The following is a 23,621-nucleotide window of genomic DNA, read 5'->3' as shown; positions in this document are numbered from 1 at the left end:
TTTATCTATTATTGAGAGACAGAGCGTGAGCAGGGGATGGGCAGAGAGAGAGGGAGACACAGGATCTGAAGCAGACTCCAGGCTCTGAGTTGGCAGCAGAGCCCAATGTGGGGCTTGAACTAACAAACCGAGAGATCATGACCTGAGCTGAAGTTGGATGCTTTACCAACTGAGCCACCCAGGCACCCCAGCCATTTTTATTTTCTTATTTGTGGTTTCTATATGTGAGCTTTTTCTATTTTCAACAGACATATTACAAATCAGCAAGTACACAGAGTTTAATATAGTGCAATGCAAGACAGAGAGAAAGGATACACTGGACAATGAGAAATGAAAAATTGGATGGGATTAACATCAAACTATGAATGAAGAATAAAATATTAGTGAATTTGGAAATGCCACAACTAGAAATTTCCGAAAAGAAATACACTAAAAAAATAAAATAAGCCTAACAAATAAAGAACAAAGCATCAGTCAGCTGTGGGAAAATTTCAAGCAGTCTGATCTACATGTAAACGGAGACCCCAAAAAAGAAGAAAGGAAAAAAAATATGAAAAGAAATAATGTCTAAAATAATTTCAAATGTGACGGAAACTATAAACTGATTGATACAAGGAGGCCAATGCATAAAAAACATGAAGAAAACATTACAATCAAGTTTCATATATAGACAGGTAGATAGATAGATACAAGATACATACATATACATATTTGAGTTGAGTTTCCCCTATTATATATATATGTATATATATATATGTGTGTGTGTGTGTGTGTATACATATATATATATACACACATATATATATATAAAATCAAGTTTTACCTATAAAAATAGGAAAACAAAACTAAATTATTATCTAATAAGCCAATAAATAATATAATAGTAACAACAATCTCTCCGAAAAGGCTGAAAAAATATTAACAGTCAAATTAAATATAAATGATACAAATACCCCAATTAAAAGGCAAGGGTGATCACACTAGGAAAAAATATCTACTATATATTACCTAAAGAAATCCTATTTAAATATAAAGAAAAATCTGTTTTCAAAGAAAGGTTGGGAAAAGATATAACATACTAGTATCAGTGAAAAAAAATCCAAAGGCACATATAGTTGTATCCGACATAATAGATTCCATAGTGAAAAGATTATCACAAGGAATTAAAAAGTAATTTCATACAGTTATTTTTTCCTTAAGGCGATATAGTGTGTGAAGTAAAAACTGATAAAACTGCAAAGAAAAACAGATAATCCCACAATTATAGCCAGATTCAATATCTCCTCTCCATAATCGAGATAATGATCTAAAGAAATTATAAAAGAATGTAATGACTACCCATCGACTTGACCTAATTAACATTTATAGGAGAAACAGCAGAATGCACACCTTTTCAGGTACACACAATACATTTACCAAGATGCCATGACAATGACATGGGCCATACAACAAGCTTTGATCATTAAAAAATATATATATTCAAGTCACACAATATGTTCACTGATCACTATGGAATAAGATTAGAAGTAAGTAACAGAAGTCTGGAAAATCCTCATTATATAGAAAATAAATAGAATAAGTCTTATTAATCCATAAGTCATTTAATAAATTGAGTAATTCATTTAATAATTTGTGCAATTATTAAATTGAAGTAAAATAAAATGCATTATATTATAATTTGGGAATGCAGCTAAAGCAGTGTGTATTGGGATGCTTACAGCACTGAGCAATTATATTACATATAAAAAACTTCTTAAAACAATAACTTTCAATTGCACAATAAGAAAAAAGAAAAAGGAATAATAACACGAAAATAAGTACTTAATATGAAATGATAAATAAGAACAGAAAGAAATGAAATAGAAAACAGAAACATAATATAGAAAATTAACAAAATAAAAATTGGCTATTTGAGAAGATTATGTAGTGAATAGAATTCCAACCAGAACTAGGAAAAAAATAAAAGACAGGAATTACTAAATACTAATATCAGGAATGGAAGAGAATGGTAAATCCAGATGTACATTGACCATACATATATATTAAGTTTATTTTGAAAAAGATGCCAAGGTAAATTCACTGGTGCTGGAACAACTGGATAGCAAAATGAAAAATAGTAATAATTTTTTTTCCTTATATTCCACAGTGTACAAGAATTAGCTTATATATATTTTTTTATCATATGCCTAAATATAATACCTGAAACTAGGGGTGTATGTATGGCTCAGTCGGTTAAGCATCTGACTCTTGATTTTGGCTCAGGTCATGATTCCAGGGTCGTGGGATCAAGCCCTGCATTGGGTTCTGCACTGACAGTGGAACCTGCTTAGGATTCTCTCTCTCTCTCTCTCTCTTTCTCTCTTTCGATAAATAAATAACTAATTAAAAAATAGCTGAAACTATAAATTTCGGGAAGATAGCTTGTAAGAAAACCTTAATGACCTTAGGATTGACAAATATTTCTGCGTTATAAAAAAAGTAAGCACACCTAAAGCACAACCTATTAGAGAAAAAAACTGATAAATTAAACTTCATCAAAATGAAGAACTTTTGCTCTTTTTATAACTCTGTTAAATAAAGGAAGAACCAACCTAAAGACATAGAAAATAAAGGAATGCATCCATAAAGAGCACTCAAAACTCAAAAATAAGAAAACAATATTTTTTTCTTAATTGGAACAATAATTGAATAGACAATTCACCAAATAAGAAAGATAGGTGAGAAATATTCACATGAAAAGATGCTCAACATCACTAAATATTTGGGAAGTAGAAAGTGAAACCCAAATGAGCTATCTCTAAGAACCTATTAGAATGACTGAATTTAAAAGTCTAACTATAACAAGTGTTGTCAAGGATATGGAGCAACACTATTGGCAGGAATGCAAAATGGTATCATTTCTTTGGAAAGCAGTTGACAGCTTCTTAAAAAGTTAAATATACACTTACTATATCATCTAGCCACTACAGTACTGTTTACTGAGCAGTAATGAAAATATTTGTTCAAAGACTTACATGTGACTATTTATAGCTATTTTCTTTGTGATAACCAATTGCTGGAATCAATCAAAACATCTACCAACTAGGGAACAGATGCATAAACCATAAAATGGAAAACAAGTCAGCAAGGAAATGAAAGGAATATATACATACTAAGTAGATGGATGAATTTCTAAATAGCTATGCTGAGTGGAAGAAGCCAGAGAATATATTATTCCATTTATATAAATTTTTGGAAGATGCAAACTAATTTATGGTCAGGTCAATGGTTGCTTGTAGACAAGGGCTAGTTGTCAGGGAGGGATGGAGAGAAAGTTTAAACGATGCACAAGAAAACCCATGGGAATGAATTTCTTGGTTGTGGTGATTGTTTCACAAATGTATACATTTGTCAATATCAAATTTCACACCTTAAATATGTGGCATTTATTGCTTTTCAATTTTATCACAATGAAGCTGTAATTTCAAAAAAAGTAAAGATATAATGAGATAGAAGCACTTTATTCTCTCCTTCTCTTGTGTATCTCTCACCTCTTTGTAAATTATTTCATAGTAATGAAGGGACTCAAACCTTGTATTTATGCCATGCTCATTTAATACTAGTTTAATAATTACTTCTTTTAAGAGATAAATAATCATTAACTAACGAATGGTCAAGCAACACCTTGTTGCTCACTGTTATGAAATATGCAAGTCTCCACAGGCATATACCCACATATTAAGATAAATAGTTCCTATTTATCTAGTGAAATTGAATGCAGTTCAGTTTGGAATAACTCTCTGGTTCTAATCAATTATTTCACTAGCCCTAAGATTATTTAACTGGTTGTTTTAATCCATTAAGATTACTATAAGAAAATACCAGAGACTGGTAGTTTAGAAACAACAGGAGTTTATTTCACAAAGCTCTGGAAGGTGAGAAATCTCAGATCAGGGTGCCAGCACTATTGTGTGAGGGCCTTCTTCCTGTTTCATAACCAGTGACTCTTGCTGTGTCGTCACATGGCGGAAGGGCCTGGGGAGCTCTGTGGGGTCTTTTTTATAAGAGCACAAAACCCATTCATGAAAGTTATATTCTCACAACATACACACCTCCCAAACACCCCAACCTCTTAATACCATCACACTGAATATGAAGATTCAACATATAGATTTTTGGAGAAGCCAACATTTAAACCATAGCACTGGTAAGTTTCTAATTATATCAATATGCAACATGGTATGATTTAAGATCATGATATATGTTGCCAATGAAAACCAAGAATGGTATACATACACATATATTTATGCATATATGCAGATACATATTTATACTACATGAATAGATAGTTGGATACACTAGATACTTCTACAAAGTGAAGAAAGCAAATAAGCTAAAGATTCATAAAAGACAAAATAGAAAAAGTTATGTGCATGGAATAGCAATGTTCAAAACGTTTTAATTTTCCAGACAAAAGTATCTAATTTGAGTATAACAAATGTGCCTTAAGTGCATCTTACTCAGAATGAGGTTGATACTTGTCCCTGGAAAACCAACAAATATGATATCCTAGAATTTTATTATGGCTTCTCTGGATAAGCAATCCTTGGGCAAAAATAGTAAATTTATAAGGTTTTTAACACCAGCATATTGTCATTTACCTTGAATGTCTGGTATAATGAAACTCAGCAGCCTGTGACATTCTTAGGATACACAGTTAGTGTGACTTAATGAGGTCACATTAACCTGAATGTGCATGTTACAGTAAGTTAAGCCCCCATTCTCCCTGACTGCACGGTGTTCTATTGTTAATTTTTTTTTAATGTTATTCATTCATAGAGACAGAGTGTGAGTGGGGGAGGAGCAGAGAGAGAGAGGGAGACACAGAATCCGAAGCAGGCTCCAGGCTCTAGGCTCTGGGCTGTCAGCACAGAGTCCAATGCAGGGCTGCAACCCATGAACTGTGAGATCATGACCTGAACCGAAGACGGACACTTAGCCAACTGAGATGTTCAGGTGACCCAACAGTGTTCTATCTTTTAATAATTCATCCTACCAAAGTACCATGGACCTCTCCAGTAGATGCTTATTTTCATCCCATTAATCTTTCCTGGATCTTACTTTAGCCACCTAACACTCTGGTTCTGCAGCACTGTAACTAGATACAATTGGTCACAGTTTTTGATAAAAATCAAGATGGTTATTAAATGGTTAAATAGGAAACAAATCAAAGGAAATATTTAACATTACATTACAGGTAGTATAAGAAATTAAGGAGTCCTGTGCAGTGGAGAATTTCTTTCTTGTCATATTAGTGGAAGACAATTTTTTATTAGGCCAGGAAAAAAAAAAGATAGATTAGACAACCCTTCTCCATGTTGTGGATACCTCAGGGAAAACAAGAGTATCAGCATAGAAGCACTGATAGAGAATTAGAAAAATCATTCCCTGGGGCAAAAGAAGGAATAGTTTTATAGAGTTTTTTTTTTAAAGATCAAATTATCCTATGTTTCAGATTTGTATGTATTTTATGTATGTGTGCACCTGTGTATGCACACATGTACATGTGCGTGTCTGAACATATTAGAGACAGGAATAGAAAGAGTGTCATATGCACAATCAAATAAAACAGAACTATACTTGAAGGACTAAGACTTCTGCTATCTGGATAAGAAAATGAAATAGCCAATAGTAGTAGACAACAACCCATTTTTACATAAAATAGTAACCTGTAAGAGAAAAACATTGTATAATACCAATATCATATACAAATAAGACCTGCCATACACAAAACTATGATTGTACTAATTCTTTTTATTTTTCTAAATGTTTATTTATTTTGAGAGAGAGAGAGAGAGAGAGCATAAGATGGACAGAGGAAGAGGGAGAGAGAGAATCCCAAGTAGGTTCCATAATGTCAGCACTGTGCCTGATGTGAGGCTTGAACTCACGAACTGTGAGATCATGGCCTGAGTGGAAATCAAGAGTCAGCCGCTTAACCGATTGAGCCACCCAAGTGCCCCTGCACAAATTTTATTTATTTATTTATTTATTTATTTATTTATTCATTCATTCATTCATTCATTCATTCATTCATTCAATTTATAATTTATATCCAAGTCAGTTAGCATATAATGCAATAATGATTTCAGGAGCAGAATCCAGTGATTCATCCACTACATATAATAACCAGTGCTCATCCCAACAAGTGTTTTCCTTAATGCCCCTTGTTCATTTAGCCCATCCCCAACCCAAAACCCCTCCCGCAACCCTCAGTTTGTTCTCTATATTTAAGGGTCTCTTCTGTTTTGTCCCTCTCCCTGTTTTTATACTATTTTTGATTCCCTTCCCTTATGTTCATCTGTTTTGTACCTTAAATTCCACATATGGGTGAAGTCATATGATTTTTGTCTTTCTCTGACTAATTTCGCTTAGCATAATACACTCTAGTTCCTCTCATGTTGTGGCAAATGGCAAGATTTCATTCTTTTTTGATCCCCTGCAAGAACTCTTGCTCACATTTTGTTTACCCTTATAAGTTCCCTAATCACCACCACCTTGTTTCTCGGCATGAAGAATATATTCCCCCAACCTGCTAATTTTGAGCTAGCCACATAACTGGCTTTGGCCAATGGCATTCACATGGATGTGATGTATGACATGTCAAAGCTATAATTTTAGATGTCATTACTTGGTTGAATATGCATTGCTACCTTAATCCATCCTTGAGCGTTGGCTTTCTGCTATGATAATAGGATGAAAAGACGTTAGAAATGAGTCAGGTTCAATCAGTGTGGCCAAGAATTACCCAGGCAATACAAGTAGAGCCATATCAAGTCATATAATAAATTCAAGAAATAAATATTTATTGTTTTAAGCCCTGATTTTTTTTATTAATACTGGAGCAAAAGCTAGTATGTCTTAAAAGAGAAAAAGAGATGCTGGAAGTAAAGAAGATGCTAGAGTACTATGCTTTTTTGTTCTTTTCATAAGTTTTATGTATGTAACTGTTCTATTCACTGTATCCAAATCTTGCCATTTAGATATACTATTTAGCACATTGTACATAATTTATTCCAAAATTCTGGTTAACAATATAACATATGTTGGTATGTTCCTTTGCTTGTTTTAGATGATTTTGCAATATGGACCCAAAGTAGCAAGTTAACAAATCTCCTCAAGTATTGTTAAGGAAAGATATATGAATCCAAAGATATATGTACTCAGCTAATGATGTACCGTCAAGAGTTTGATGTTATGCATGTGGAGGCCAAGTTAGCCATCTCCTTTACTATAAAATGGAATCTTAGTGAAGGCTTACTTTTAGCTGGACTTGAAATGTCCTCTCCTCTGCACCATTTAACATTAAATTACAAGTTATAATGCACCTTTACTATCCACTTCTCTAAATCATTACTAAAATTACTAAATCATTACTCTAAATCATTTTTTTTAATATTGGAATTGGCAGTTAATGATTCTCTTCTCAATGTAACATTTAAATCAAGAGAAAATAGTCTGACTAAAGGGAAAAAATGGTTAGCCCTTTAAGGTGCTAATTTTTTCGAACTCCCTGATTAATATCTGCAAGAGAAAATTTCTAATATACCATGTTTGTCATTTACTAACACCTAAAGTAGACATATTATAGAGAAAAAAACTGTTAGTTGATTCTATAATCAAAAAAAAGTTTTCCTATTTGTATTACAAGTATGAATTAGAATTTTATATTTCATGATTTATATGTGAAACTGAAATGTAAAGTGCAGTTTGTAATATTTGACGCACAAGAGGAGTATCAAAGCTGCTCATCTTTTTTAAAAAATTTTTTTGATAGAGAGAGAGAACATGTGTGTGCACACAAGGAAGAGCAGAGAAACAGGGAGAGAGAGAATCTTAAGCAGGCTCCATACCCAGTGCATGGCTGGACATGGAACTCGATCTCAGGACTGTAAGATCATGACCTGAGCTGAAATCAAGAGTCTGACTCTTAATTGATGGATTCGCCTAGGCACCTCAAAGCTGTTCATCTTTATCCACAAACAGTACTTGATTTAAAGTTCTATTATCACTAAGCTTATCAGCAGTTTCCAAAATGACCAAAATAACAGTGTCCCCTTCCCAAACATCCCAAACCTAAAATAAATAAAGAGAAAGAAAAAGGAACTGACTGAAACAAAATATATTTTGAGAGTAGACCTATTCCTATAAGAGGGTGTTAGTACATATTATCATCTGCCATTAATCCCCTGTGGCAAGTAGAGGCTACAAAAAAATTATGGTTTAATGTTCATGAATCATATTACAGAAGAGATCAAAAGCTATTATAATTATAAATATATTTTATTCATATTATTTCCTAGAGGAAATATTTGAGGTTTAAAAATATTGTTGTTATGTGATTCTTGGTGTTCTATCTTTTTTTTTTCTTTTCCTTTCTGATTCGTATAACCCAAGAGCTTCATGAAGTTTCCTTAGCTATGAATTTAAATGTCTCATCTATTTTTCTTCCAAATGTTTTGCTTTTCTGTGTTAACCTTTTTATCCATCTATATTTAGCTTGGTCTGTAAATAGTAAAAGTGCTGACTGAACTATCTCAAAGGAGAATGAAGAAAATAAAAATGGACCTGAAAATCAAGAAAATAAAGGAAATGCTTTTAACTCTTTGCAGTCATTCTTAAAATAGTATTCAATAGTGAAATAGCACAAATTCAGAGATAGGCTGTCTTCTAAAATGACAGTGTATGGGAGTATTACTTGAAGAATAATGAATCCTTATCATTTGCCACAGCTTTAGAGAATATGTAGCCTAAATTCTTTCTTTTAATTTTATAGGAAAAAAAAATCCATGCTCAGAGAGCTAAAAGTCACATAAATAGTTCCTTGATAGATTGATAAACATCAACAAGATATCCTGATTTCTATGGAGGCATATTTTCAGTTTAGAAATGTTCCTTGTAGTTGGTTCATGTATTCTTAAGAAAAACTTGACTAATCATTCAGAATGGCATTTTACATTATGATCTTATTTCATTTACTTTCATTTACTTTATATATATATATATATATATATATATATATATATAGTATACAGGATGAATGTAAGTAATTTTATAGTACTTTTATTTAAAGAGAAATCATCAGGACTTCCAGTTTCTGGTCAGACATGTAACAAACTTGGAAGTTCTCACTTCCTTCCTGCCAACAGGAAAAAAATCTGTACAAACTGAAAATCAACTCTCTTTAGATTCATCAGAGGACTGAAACCACAGTGCAAAACTGCCATACTGAAAACTTGACATATAAATTTCAAATATAAATAGAATCACAGCTCACTAGGGCCAGAAACTGTCACTGAAGCTAGAAACTGGTAGGAACACTTAAACTGGGTAATTGAGTAAATGATAGGAACTAAGTATTGACTACCTTAAAAGATTGAAACTCTTGGGGGCCCTACCAGATGTCTCCATGCTTTTGTGAGTTTTACTACTGGGAACTCCACCAAATTCTCAGGGTTAAAAAGCAGAGAAAAATCCCTCATACTTCCAGTAAGCATAGTAGAGAAGTAATCATTTTTTAAAAAGCAGAGCGTGCTTGTTCTCCTTAACAAAGATCTTCCTTCAAGAAAATCTGTTTTGCCAGAGCTTAATTTAATTGATGTGGGTTCTGCCAGAGCCTAATCAACCTGGCAAAGTAAATACCTAACCACAGCCTGCATATGAATATTTATAGCAGCATCAATCTTAAGAGGCAAAAATTGGAGATAACCAAGATGTCCTTCAAAAAGTGAGTGAACAAACCATGATACATGCATACAAAGGAATATTATAAGAGGAAATCATCAAGTCACAAAAAGACATGGAAGAAACTTAAGTGCGTATCGTTAAGTGAAAGAAAAAAGTCTGAAAAGCTATATAACTGTATGTTTCTGTCAATATAAAATTTGCCCTGGACAAAGTTAAACAGGTAGGGAAGACTTATTCAAGCCTACTGTAGTAGAAGAGAGAGACTGAACTCAACTCCAACTGAAGCAAAAATCAGAAGCGTCTTTTAAGCACAGAGGCTGTCTAGTGGAAATGTACTAGAGGAAGTCAGAGAGGAGGCAGGTCAATGAGACGTGTGCAAAACACTGAGTTACTCTTGAGTAAAGGTTATTTCTGATCAAGTTTTTCTCTTAAATTAGGCCATCTGTGTTTGTTTGGTGCCCATGGAAGTTAGGCTCCTACCTTGGCACAGGAAGACAGTGTTACCATCTCCTTCCATGTTTACATTTCAAAGACATGGTTACCAGATTGTTAATAAAGACATTTCCTGGGGTTACAAAACTGGCTAGAGGCTGGGAGAAAATGTACAAATGTTTCAAATTGGCAGAGAAAGAATGTACAAGTTTTCTAAAGTAAATGTTCTAAGAAAAGGAAGGGTAGGGGTTTATAGTCGGAAAGAAACCCGTCTAAAAGTTAATTTAAGCTGAGGAGAACATTAAGGCAGCGTTGGTCAATTACAACCATATGACATAGTGGAAAGATCAATAGTTGCAGAGGCTATAGGAAGATATGTGAGAAGGTCAGGGATGAATAGGTAGAACACAGAGGATGTTTACAACAATGAATCTGTTCTATATGACAATGACACCATAACGATGTATACAAGATATTTCACAGAACTATACAATCCAAGAAATGAATAGTAATGTCAACTAGGGTATGTAGTCAGTAATAAAATATCTGTATCGGTTCATTGATTATAACAAATGCACCATACAAATGCAATATGTTAATAACAGAAGTAACCAGGTGGTGAGGGGACAGGGGAATAGAGAGGAAACTATGTTTTACTCAGCTTTTCTGTAAGCTTAAAACTGCTTTGAAAAGTAAAATTTATTTTTTAAATCATAATAATATTTTATATTACCCAATGGTTTCACGTCACTACTTTTATCATTCATTTCCTCAGTGTAGTATCAGATGTATCCTGTTTGCTGTTTATCATTTGGAATTAAATTATACTTAGATAAAATATAGAAATGCATTGTATACAAATATTAATAGCATAATAACTTTGAAAAAAAGTTTAATAAAAGTTTTATTTCATATTCTTTTTTATGATATTTGTAAAATATACTTATTTCTTGTGTTCCATGTAAAAATTTCCCTTCTAAAGCTTACCTTACATGAATTAACTTATTTTTCAATCAGAATTACCTATCATATCATCAGTTTTGAAAAGAAACTGTTCTCTTCAGTGAGTTTCTGTCTACAAATTATGGATTGATAAAATCTGAATTATTTTTTCAAGGACAACTTGTTAAGTCTTCTCTTCTACTAAGTTATACACAAAATGTCAATTTAGAAAAATGCTTGCTTCCTGTAAAATTATCTTATTGCATTCAAATGTAGCTACTCAAAATGTTTAATTATGAACACTTTAGGGTGTGCTTTCTCTAAGATTAAAATACATTAAAAAAACTTTTATACTGAGATAGGCACGAAACAGACTATTTGATAATTGATGTTTGTTAATAGGGAGTAAAAATTATGTTTTCATGTCACTATAGGTCCAACTGTTGGTGACAAAGACCCTCCAGAAGGCCACTAAAGATGACATTCGACAGCCCTTGGATTACAAAAACATGATGTATTACAAATGTATTGCAAGAGATTGTCTACACTTGGTGAAATCAAACACACTTTTCTCCAGAAAGTAAGGATAACAGGCTAAAAAAAAAACCCATAGTGACAGCTTCTCTGAACCTGAGTTTTCACCTGGAATATGCATTTGGATTTGTCTCTTCCATCACACTATCAGAAGAATAAGTTTTTAAGCCCTAATTCTTTGTCTCAAGTGTAGGTATATTTAAGAGATGGCAAAAAAAAAAAAAAAAAAAAAAAAAAAAAAAAAAAAAACCACTAAAAGTAGCCCTTTCCTTTGATTCTTCTTAGCTCAGTGTTGTTTTTCCAAATTATTGTTAGTTATGTAAGATCAATGGAAATCATTGCATAAAATGCCAATTCTTCATAATTAGTAAAATATCTTTTTATCATAAGTTTCAGGCAATTTTATACATGTTTTTCTTCATTGTCACCACTCAGTTTATCCTCAGTGGGAAAATAACATAAATATATTAAAAAATTCAAATTCCCACCAAATGGGATGGGTTTAATGGAGTACTACTCAAAGTTATGTCTCTGGGGTGGTGTTATTTTGCAAATTGTTTGTTACAAGTTCTTGATAAGGGATTTTAAAATTTCATATAATGTGAAAATTGTAGATAAATTATGATTTACTTTTATAGCTTTTTGATATAGGAAAAGTTTTTCTGATAAATATAAAATACACTGGGTTTCTACTTTGTATATTTTTAGTTTTGTGTTCCTAGTAGCTTATTTGTATTTTAATTTTATCAGCACATTGTAAATTAAAAACAACAGTAGATTGCTGTTTAAAAGGCAGTTGTTCACTGGTTAATTTGCCTCTCAGTCTTGTAGAGTTTTGAAGAACAGAGGCCCTGGAGTCAATTTCCAAAGTTCAGATCCCAAGTGTCTCCTTCCTTTCTTTGAGACACTGGATAGTTACTAAACTGTATCTCTCTCATGATATACATAAGGCATTCAGGTCTGTGCCTGACATCTGCTAAGTAATCAACAAATGTCAGTGACATCTACTAATGTTATTTTCTCAGTCAACGATACTTTCTCCCAAGTGAATCCTCCCATTCAGTTCTGCATCCTGGTGTGAGAAAAAACAAACAAACAAAAAGCAAACAAAAAATCCATATAACCCAAGATTTGTCCATAATTAACTTCTAGAATTGTGAGGACAGGCAAAATTGTAATTATAAATTGAGACATTATCCCAGAAGAAATAACTTTGAAATTTACAGCCACAAGTAATAAAAATAATACCTTAACCATGCAATAAACTATGCTTTAGATGACTAACCAAATAAAGTTATCAGACTTTACTTACAAACATAATAGCTGTCTTTCTCAGTATATTCAAATAGAAACAAGGAAACTTTATGATTTTATTCAGTCTTATCGATCTATGGCAGCTTAGAGTGCATGGTATTTGGAAGTATCTCAGTAAAGGTTTATTAACCAGATAAATAAACAACAAAGTATATGAATATGATAGGCTTACAGATATCCCTTCTTTTCTTCTCCATTGGTAGCTCACCTAACAGCCAAAGAAGGGCAAAAACTAAACTCAGAATTCCCTGACAACAGTTTTTGTTCATACTTTTTTGACTGTTACAGAATTTGTGTAGAACTATGTAAGACATCTTCCGGCAAATTAATTATAACAAATAATAACCAATTAAGCCTCTGTGACTAAAACAATGTGCTTAAAGTATGGTCTGCAGACAACCTAAAAAAATTATAACAGAAATAAATTAAGCATGAATATTCCAAGCTTTTAACATTTGAGAAGCATTGGTATCCAGAACTCTATTTTGGAAATGATATAGTCTCATTTCCTTATAGTTTAATGTTATGTATCACATTAACCACTGTTTTTTTTTTTTTTCCTAAAATATCGCCTTTATAGCAATCATTCTACTTATTGTTGTTGAAGTCCAGAATTCTCAAAACAACGTGACAAAAGCTGTGGACTCACACTCAAAAATAAACAAATAAATGTATTCTTAAATATATTCATAAAAATTACCTTAGTGTTTAATTTCAAGGGATTCATGGAGTCCCCAGAAAAAAATGGATCCCAAGTTTAATAATTCTTGTTTATAAGGCTTTTTAAACATCCTTCTGTTCTATTCCCTCACACAATATCACTTTTTCTCTCAAAAGTGTTCTTTTCCATTGGGTTTAAACTTACATTTATTTTCTCATATTCAGACATATGCTTAAAGATATAATTGTGTTTAAAATATGGTTTGATAGGAATTTAAGATGGAATCTTTGCTCTGTTTTAATATTGTTTCATATATTGATTTTTGAGATACCTGTATGTTTTGAATATTTTAACGGTCATACTTTTTTTAAAAATTTTTTTTGATGTTTATTTATTTTTGAGACAGAAAGAGACAGAGCATGAACAGGGGAGGGTCAGAGAGAAGGAGACACAGAATCTGAAACAGGCTCCAGGCTCTGAGCTGTCAGCACAGAGCCCCACGCAGGGCTCAAACTCACGGACTGCGAAATCATGACATGAGCCAAAGTCGGCCGCTTAACCGACTGAGCCACCCAGGCGCCCCTACGGTCATACTTTTTAAATTCTTTTTCTTCTTCCTTCTTTCCTTCTTCTATATTTAAGGGCATTAGTTCTTATTCTTTTTTTTTTTTTTCTTTTTGATTTTTTTCCTCTACTGATTTTGAAATTGACATTCTTTTCTTTCTGTTAGTTAATACTGTAAATGTTTCACATCCATTCTAATCATGTATTAAAAAATTGATTCATTTCATTCTTGTAATTCAAGTATTTAAAAATCTGTAAAAACTTTAACTTTAGTCTCTACCTTCTCACATTCTCTATTACTGTTGGAAATTTAAACCTCAATGATTGATCATTAATCTATGATTTTACAGGGCGCCTGGGTGGCTCAGTCATTAAGCATCTGACTTCGGCTCAGGTCATGATCTCACAGTTCGTGAGTTCAAGTCCCACATAGAGTGAGCTCAAAACCTCCTCAGGTGGACATGAGCCCCGCTTTGGGTGAGCACGAGCCCTGGGTGAGTCCAGCTTTTCTCTTTCTTTCTCCCTCCATGCACCTTGTGGGATTCTTTCTCTCTCTTTGCCCCTCACTCTCTTAAGCCCTCTCTCTCTCAAAAAAATAAAAAAAAGTTTTTTACTCAATATTTATACATGAACAGTCATATCATTTATTTTCAGTAATATCATGGGTTAGCCAGTTGTTAATTTGAGTTTTCATATCTGGAAATATTATTTCACCCTCATTCATTAATGCTATTTGGCTAATAGTAATTTGGAGAGATTCTCCTGTTGACTTATGGTAATAAGGTTGCTGACAAGAAGTCATTCTTTCATGAGTAATCCATTTTGTTTTGTTTTGTTTTGTTTTTATGATAGCCATTAAGATTTTATTGTTTTGGGGAGTAATCTGCATTTTTACTATTATGCATGCTCATTATTATTATTGTGCATTTGAATCCTTTAGAGATGACTCACTTTCTTTCAATCATAGGAAATTATGTACTATTAGATTTTAAATATTGTTGTTCTCCATTTTCAACATATCTTTAAAAACATTCCTACTGGACATTTGACCTTTTCTTGTTATTTTCTGCTTTACTATGTCTCTTTTGTAATTCATACCTGTAGTAATTCTGCCCCTGGTATGTGTATTTGCTTTTGATCTGTCTTCTAAAACAAATTCTCTTTCTAGATGTATTTAGTCTAAGTGTTAACATGTCTATGGCAATTTTCCATTTATACAATGGTTTTTATTCTAATACACCTATTCTTTGCTCATTCTGACATGTACTTGCCTTATGGTTTCTACTACTTCCTTTGTCTTATTTACATTTTAGACATTCTTATTTTGGAAACCATTTCAATTTTTTATATTGTTTCTTGTATTTAGTGAGGAAATTACCCAAGTTTTTGTTGCTTCATCTGTAATTTTTTTTTCTTTGATTCAACTTCAGTTGAGTTGATGGAAGACCCAGCAATTTTCTTTGGTGTAGACACATATGAGATACCTAGTCTTGATGTAATATTAAGAATAATGTCTTAGGTTGGAATTACTGAGCCAAGCATTTGGTGAGATTTGGGGCCCAACATATGTCTACTGAAATCTATTCCCTATTCACTTTTTGAAGAGTAATAGTATTATTCCCAGCTTACTTCTGATCAATAACAAGAATATTTGCAGCTTCCTAAGGGTGATGGGTGGAAAATTTATAATCCATTTCACAGATGTGACAGAGATTTGCAAATCTACTTTATACAATTAGCTCAGCTGCAAGCTCAGTTTCAGCTTTCCCTTTTGGCAAGAGTCTAGGAATCATCTCCTGCCATCCATTATAATTAAACTATCAACTCCACAATCAATGCCTTCTGCCTTTTAAAATCTTGTGAGCTACTCAGGTTCAGTTTGTGCTCATCTGATAGGGTGTTCTTGTTTATTTTTTCTACTTCTACATTACTTAAAATGTAGTATTAGAAAGTATCCAGGATTTTATGTGTTTTAATAAGAGAGTTCTAATTCAGCCCCCTGTGCCACAATAGCCAGAAATCTTCATTAGCCTTAGTATATATAATACTTTACTTGACTGTAAAATTATTTTCCTCAATATATGTATAAATATGAGAAGTTAGGCATTATCCAAAGTTTTACAATTATTTTAAATCTCCATTGATTAGCATATCAATAAAGTTATGTTCCCCCCAAAACATTGGGTGTTATAACTAAATACTGCCTAAAAATGTATGAAAATAATTTTTAAGGATTAATTCATTAGAAATTAAGTGTATTTATGATATCTGTATGAAAGTGAAACTTTTGTTCAAATATGTCATAATAATGTGTGATCAAGAAAACTGAAAAAATAAAGTGTCAAAGTAGCTCTTCTTTTAAATGTAAACCTGTTGCTTGTCAGATTTTCATTCTTAATATTATATGGCTTTGTTTTATGTTTTAAATGGAAGAAAATATTAAAGTGCTATAAAAATTTGTGTTCTGGGGCGCCTGGATGGCTCAGTTGGTTGAGCGTCCGACTTCGGCTCAGGTCATGATCTCGCAGTCTGTGAGTTCGAGCCCCATGTCAGGCTCTGTGCTGACAGCTCAGAGCCTGGAGCCTACTTCAGATTCTGTGTCTCCCCCTCTCTCTCTCTGCCCCTCCCCTGCTCATGCTCATGCTCCGTCAAAAATAAATAAAATAAACATTAAAAAAATTTTTTTTAAAAAGTTTATGTTCCTAACTTTTACTTGTAATGTTTATAGAGTCATGCAATCTCAAAATTGGGATATACAAATTCTTTCCAAATCTGCACCATATATCTGCATATCATGAAAATAAGTTTCATGCAAATATTTAGGTAATACTGAATTTTTAAAATTTTTGTCACCCAAATTTTATTATGATATATTTTATCTTGATACATTTGATTGTACCTTTTACTTGTAATGTTTATAGACTCATGCAATCTCAAAATTGGAATACACAAATTCGTCCCAATTCTGAACTATAAATCTGCATATCATGAAAATAAGTTTCATGCAAATATTTAGGTAATATTGAAAGGATACATTTTTTAATTTTTGCCAGCCAAATTTTATTGTGATATACATATTAAATGTATGTTTTCAAACACATACTAAACATGCTAGAAATCTGTATCCTATTAAATGTTGTTGAGATATATTAATACATTAAAAAATCTATAAATTAAGTATTGTTCCATGAAAAGTATGGAGGCTGAATCTTTTCAAATCAACATGAAATACCACTTAATACAATTATCTTCCTCTATGCATTAAATCATGCCAATTTTATTATAAATACAAGTTATCAGATTTATGTTAATTTAAAACTTTTTAAATATTTTATATAAGACTTGACAATGACTTCAAGTTATAATCTATGATAATAAACAGTTTTAATAAAAGAAAATAGTGAAAGTTTTTGCATATTTATACTTTCCCATTTGTGTTATAGGTGTAATAACACTTCTGGAAAGAAAAAAAAGAGGTTTAGTTATGTGAAAATTTTATGCTAGTTGCTTTAGTATGAAGGAATAGAGGAAGAGGAAACGTGTCTGTTAGTACCTTAAAGATGTATGTATATAACACATAACTTCTTTAATGTAAATCACTAATTTTATGATTTCTGGATGGCATAATTCAATCAACTCAATTATTTTTCAAATGGCATTCATTATTACTTTATAGTAGGATAATTATTAACCTCTATTTATCTAGCATACTGCTATTTTATTTTGTTACACTGTTAGAAATGAGTAAATAAAACAAAGGAGGTCCATCAATGATAGTCTTTTGAGGTTGTGTCTAACAATGAATAAGTAGAAATGACAAAGGATATATTTTATTCAAAACTGCCTGTCTTCCCAGTACCATGGCTATGGATCCTTCATAGCTTTTCCACCTCATCCAATGAGATCACATGCAATATTGTGTGTTCTGTGAGTATATGTACTTTTCTGAAAAGTTGGATTCCTATTCTCATTAGAGTTTCTAAATGACCTAGAAATAGAAAGAATCTTCCTAACCCCACTTAAAAGGGCTGACTAAATTAGTATAATTGTAACATTCTATGTGATTATGTAACCAAATCAACTTCAAGAGTATTTAATCCTACAGGATTAGAAAAATACAGGATAATAGTTCTGATTTAGGTTTAGGGTTGAGGAAAGGCAGAAATGAGATGTTTCTGGTTGAGAAGAATATTGGAAAAGACATGAATTTACATAATTGTAAAAATATATGCTCTTAAATGTACACATTTCAATATAATGTTTCCTCTAAGCATCTCTGCAGTTTGTCATGAACTTTGTCATCACATGCCACCACCTTTGTTTTGTTGTTGTTGTTGTTGTTATTGTTGTTTTGTTTTTGTGTTTTTTTTGCATGTAAGTTAACATAGAATGTCACACAAAATCTGGGAAGAGAGATGTGGACCGAGAGAACATCTGATCTAACTTTTTAAATTTACATTTCAGAATTGAAGATTAACTTAAATTCCCATTGACAAAAAACTAGAGATAAAATAGAAGTCAAAATGAAAACAAAAATAGAAGCTATTCTGCTTTCACATTTGTCTTTTCACCTCACTGTCTTACCCTGCCTAGAAAAATAACAGAAATCACCCCAGGAAAATGTTCATAGGTTAACTGAACTGTTACTTAATATTTGCCTTAGCATTACCAATGGTTCCCATAGCAAGGGATAAAACAGAGACCTGTTTCCTAATATACCTAGAGTAGTGTTAAAACAATACTGGCCTCAGGCAAAATCACAAACTAGGATCAGTCTGTGGAGGCTTTAATTTATTTTGCCAGGGGTGTTTTTCCATTGCTCATTATCTTCTCCTGACAATCACATTAGAGTCCTTGAATTGTTGATAAGGGTTTTACCCCCTGGGTAAAGTCTCCCAGTAATTTAAACCTCATAGTCATTGTACAACATGTAAACCACCAGAGACTACTGTAAAGTCATGGCCCAGAATTTTTCATATTTTATTGTCTTAGTGTGTCAATCTATAGTATACTTCCGGAGAAGTTAAATGGATTAGAAAGTCTTTGCATATACTGCTGAAAGATCTCTTATTTGGCGATTGGCAGTGGGAAGGAGATAGAATAAAAAATAATTAAGGAACACAGGAAAAGTATATAGGGGACTTCAGATATGGGCCATTGGGTTTTTGTAGAAAAATGCTTGTACAGAATAAGAAACCTTTTTAAAAGTGAGGCACTGGTTTTTAAACCTACATATATGTTTAATATGTTTAATAATAATGATGATAATATCATTTACTGAGTACTTACTATTCCAGACACTCTTGGCTACTTTTAATCTATAACATAATGCTGGCAATATTTATTTATACTTATCCATTTTATAGGAACACATAGACAAAAACAGTAAATATTTTAAAAATGAAAACATTATTTTGCCTGGGGCATCAGAAACAGCTTTCAAGAAAAGAAGATGTTCTAAAGAAAAATAAGATAAAAAGAGGAAGGCAAACCAGAAGAGACTCTTAAATACAGAAAACAAACTGAGGGTTGCTGGAGGAGCATTGAGTCGGGGGATGGGCTAAATGGATGATGGGCATTAAGGAGGGCACTTGTTGGGAAGAAGACTGGATGTTATATGTAAATGATGAATCACTAAATTCTACTTCTGAAACCATTATTACACTATATGTTAGCTAACTTGGATTTCAATAAAATTTAATTTTTTTTTAAAAGATGATGTTCTTAGGATTTTCTTTAAGGAAGAACAATAAATACTTAAGTGAAAAGATGAAGTAGTTTTAAAAAGGGAGGAAAATAAAGAAAACAATCTAGATGGAAAGAGCAAAATGTACAAAGGAACTGGTTTGCAAAAGAGTATACAAATTATTCAAAATGGCTAGGCTGCAAAATAAGGATGTAAGAAAGAGCTAGGGGGATTTTATACATGCAGCTTTCCAGCAATTACTAATAGTGATTCTGGATTTATTAAGAAGAGAACAGAATTGGAAGAAGCTAAGGGATCGCTCAAAATAAAAAGAAAGCCTGAAGAATCAGCCCCAGAAAATGGGCAAAACCCAAGGAAGAGAGAGAGCAGAGAATACAGCCACTCACACAATCGGTCTGGACATACTCAACAAGAAACCAAACGCTATGTTAGGCACTAGAGTTTAGAGAAAATCCATCACTACTTAATCATTTCTACAATTTTAGCTCTATTTCTCCAATCCTTGATATTGATGCACAACATTGAAGTAAAACAATTGTATGTGGTTTTCTTTTTATTTCTCATATTCTTTTTCTATTCCAACAACTGGTATTTTCTCTACAAACTAATTACCTAAAAATTCCCACTCTTAAAAATTGTGTTTTACATTTCAGATGCAGTGAAAGCTGTTTTAAGAGGGAAGTTTATAGTAATATAAGCAATAATAGGCTTACCAGAAGAATCAAGAAAAATCTCAAATAAACAACCTAACCTTCACCTAAAGGAGCTATAAAAAAGAACAAACAAAACCCCAAACCAGGAGAAAGAAGAAAATAATAAAAATTAGAACAGAAATAAACAAAATAGAAACAAACAAAAAAAAGATCAGTGAAACCAAGAGCCATTTCTTTGTAAAGATCAACAGAATAAACCTTTAGCCAGACTCAAAACAACAATAACAACAATAACAACAATAACAACAACAAAAGAGAGAGAAAGAGCCAAGGAGAACTCAAACAAAATTGGAAATGAAAGAGGAGAAATAACAACTGACACCACAGAAATATAAAAAAAATTAAAAGAGAAAACTATGTGTCAACAAATGAAAAACTATATGCCAAAAAATTGGATAACCTAGAAGAAAAGGATAAATTTTTAGAAACACAGAACCTCCTAAAATTGATTCAGGAAGAAATAGAAAATTTGAGCAGACCAATTACTAGCAATGAAGTTGAATCACTAATCAAAAACTCCCAACAAACCAAAGTCCAGGACCAGACAGCTTCACGGGTGAATTTTACAAAACATTTAAAGAAGAGTTAATACCTACTCTTCTTAAACTGTTTCAAAAAATATAAGAAGGAAAGCTTTCAAATGCATTCTATGAGGACAGCATTACCCTGATACCAAAACCAGATAAACACATTGTAAAAAAAGAGAACTACAGGTTGATATCTCTGACGAACTTAGATGCAAATATCATCAACAAAACATTAGCAAACCAAATCCAGCAATACATTAAAAAAATCACTCAATACAATCAAACAGGATTTATTCCTGAGATGCAAGTATGGTTCAACATTCACAAATCAATAAACATGAAGAGAAAAGACAAAAGCTATATGATCATTTTGATAGATTAAGAAAAAGCATTTGACAAAGCACAACAGCCATTTATGATAAAAACTTTCAACAAAATAGATCTTCTGGGAACATACCTCAACATAATAAAGGTCATAAATGAAGAACTCACAACTAACATCATACTCAATGGTAAAAAACTGAGAGCTTTTGCCCTTAGGTCAAGAAAAACACAAGGATATGCACTCTCAACACTTTTATTCAATATTGTACTGGAAGTCCTACCACAACAATCAGACAAGAAAAAGAAATAAAAGGCATCTAAATTGGTAAGGAATAAGTAAAACTTTCACTATTTGCTGATGACATGATACTATATATAGAAATCTGAAAGAGCTCTCCCCCCAAAAAAAACTGTTATAACTGAAAAATAAATTCAGTATAATAACAGGATACAAAATCAACATACAGAAATATGACACAATCCTAAACACTGATAATGAAGTAGCAGAAAGAAATTATGAAAACAATCTAATTTATAATTGCACCAAAAATAATAAGATACTTAGGAATAAACTTAACCAAAGAGGTGAAAGACCTGTATTTTGAAAACTATAAAGCATTGATGAAATAAATTGAAAATGACACAAACAAATGGAAAGATTTCCCATGCTCATGAATTGGGAGAACAAATATTATTAAGATGTCCATACTACCCAAAGCAATCTATAGATTTAAAGCAATCCCTATTAAAATACCAACATCTTTTCATAGAACTAGAAGAAAGCATTCTAAAATTTGCATACCATAAAAGACCTCAAATAGCCAAAGCAATCTTGAAAAAAAAGAATGAACCTGGAGGTATCACAATCTCAGATTTCAAGATATATTACAAAGCTGTGGTAATTAAAACAATATGGTATTGGCACAAATAAAAATACATAGATCAACAGAACAGAATAGAGAGCCCAGGTATAAATCCATGATTATATGGCAAATTAATATTCAATCAAGGAGGCAAGAATATGAAATGGTAAAAATACAGTCTCTTCAAAAAATGGTGTTGGGAAATCTGGATAGTTAAATGCAAAAGAATAAAACTGGACCACCTTCTTACACCATGCATAAAAATTAACTCAAAATGAATTAAAGACCTAAATATGAGACCTGACGCCATAACAATCCTAGAAAAGAGCACAGACAGTAATTTCTCTGAATCAGTTGTAGCAACATTTTTCTAGCTAAGTCTCCTGAGACAAGGAAAACAGAAGCAAAAATAAACTATTGGTGGCACTTGGGTTACTTCAGCTTAGGTTATGATCTCACAGTTCATGAGTTCCAGCCCCACATCAGGCTCTACTCTGATAGTTCAGAGCCTGGAGCTTGCTTCAGATTCCATGTCTTCCTCTCTCTGCCCCTCCCCCACTCTCCCCTCTCTCTTTCTCTCTCTCTTAAAAATAAATAAACATTAAAAAAATAAACTATTGGAAGTACATCAAAATAAAAACTTCTATATTGCAAATAAAATAATCAACAAACTAAAAGACAACTTACTGAATGGGAGAAGATATATGCAAATGACATATCCTATACAGGGTTAGTATCCAAAATATATAAAGAACTTATACAACTCAACAACAAAAACAAATAATCCAATTAAAGAATGGGCAGGAGACACAAACAGATATTTCTCCAAAGAACACATCCAGATGGCCAACAGACACATGAAAAGATGCTCAGCAGCACTCATCATCAGGGAAATGCAAATGAAAACCACAATGCGATATCACATCACACCTGTCAAAATGGTTAAAATCAAAAATAGAAGAAACAACCAGTTTTGGTGAAGATGGGGAGAAAAAGTAACCCTTTTACATTATTTCCAATAGCCAAAATATCAAAGCAATCCAAATGTGCATTGACTAATGAATGGGTAAAGAACATGTGGTATATATATTTACAATGGAATATTACTCAGCCATAAAAAAGAATGAAGTCTTGCCATTTGCAACATATGGATGGATCTAGAGAGTATAATGCTATGCCAAATAAGTCAGTCAGAGAATGACCATAAAACTACATGATTTCACTCCTTTGTGGAATTAAAAAAATAAGACAAATGAGCAACAACAACAACAAAAAGATGAACAGAAAAACAGACTCCTACATATAGAGAATAAG

This window comes from Panthera tigris, chromosome A1 (assembly GCF_018350195.1).
Source record: "Panthera tigris isolate Pti1 chromosome A1, P.tigris_Pti1_mat1.1, whole genome shotgun sequence".
NCBI classification, from domain to species: Eukaryota; Metazoa; Chordata; class Mammalia; order Carnivora; family Felidae; genus Panthera; species Panthera tigris.
The sequence above is the reverse complement of the archived record's forward strand: the minus strand, read 5'-3'. Positions refer to the sequence as shown.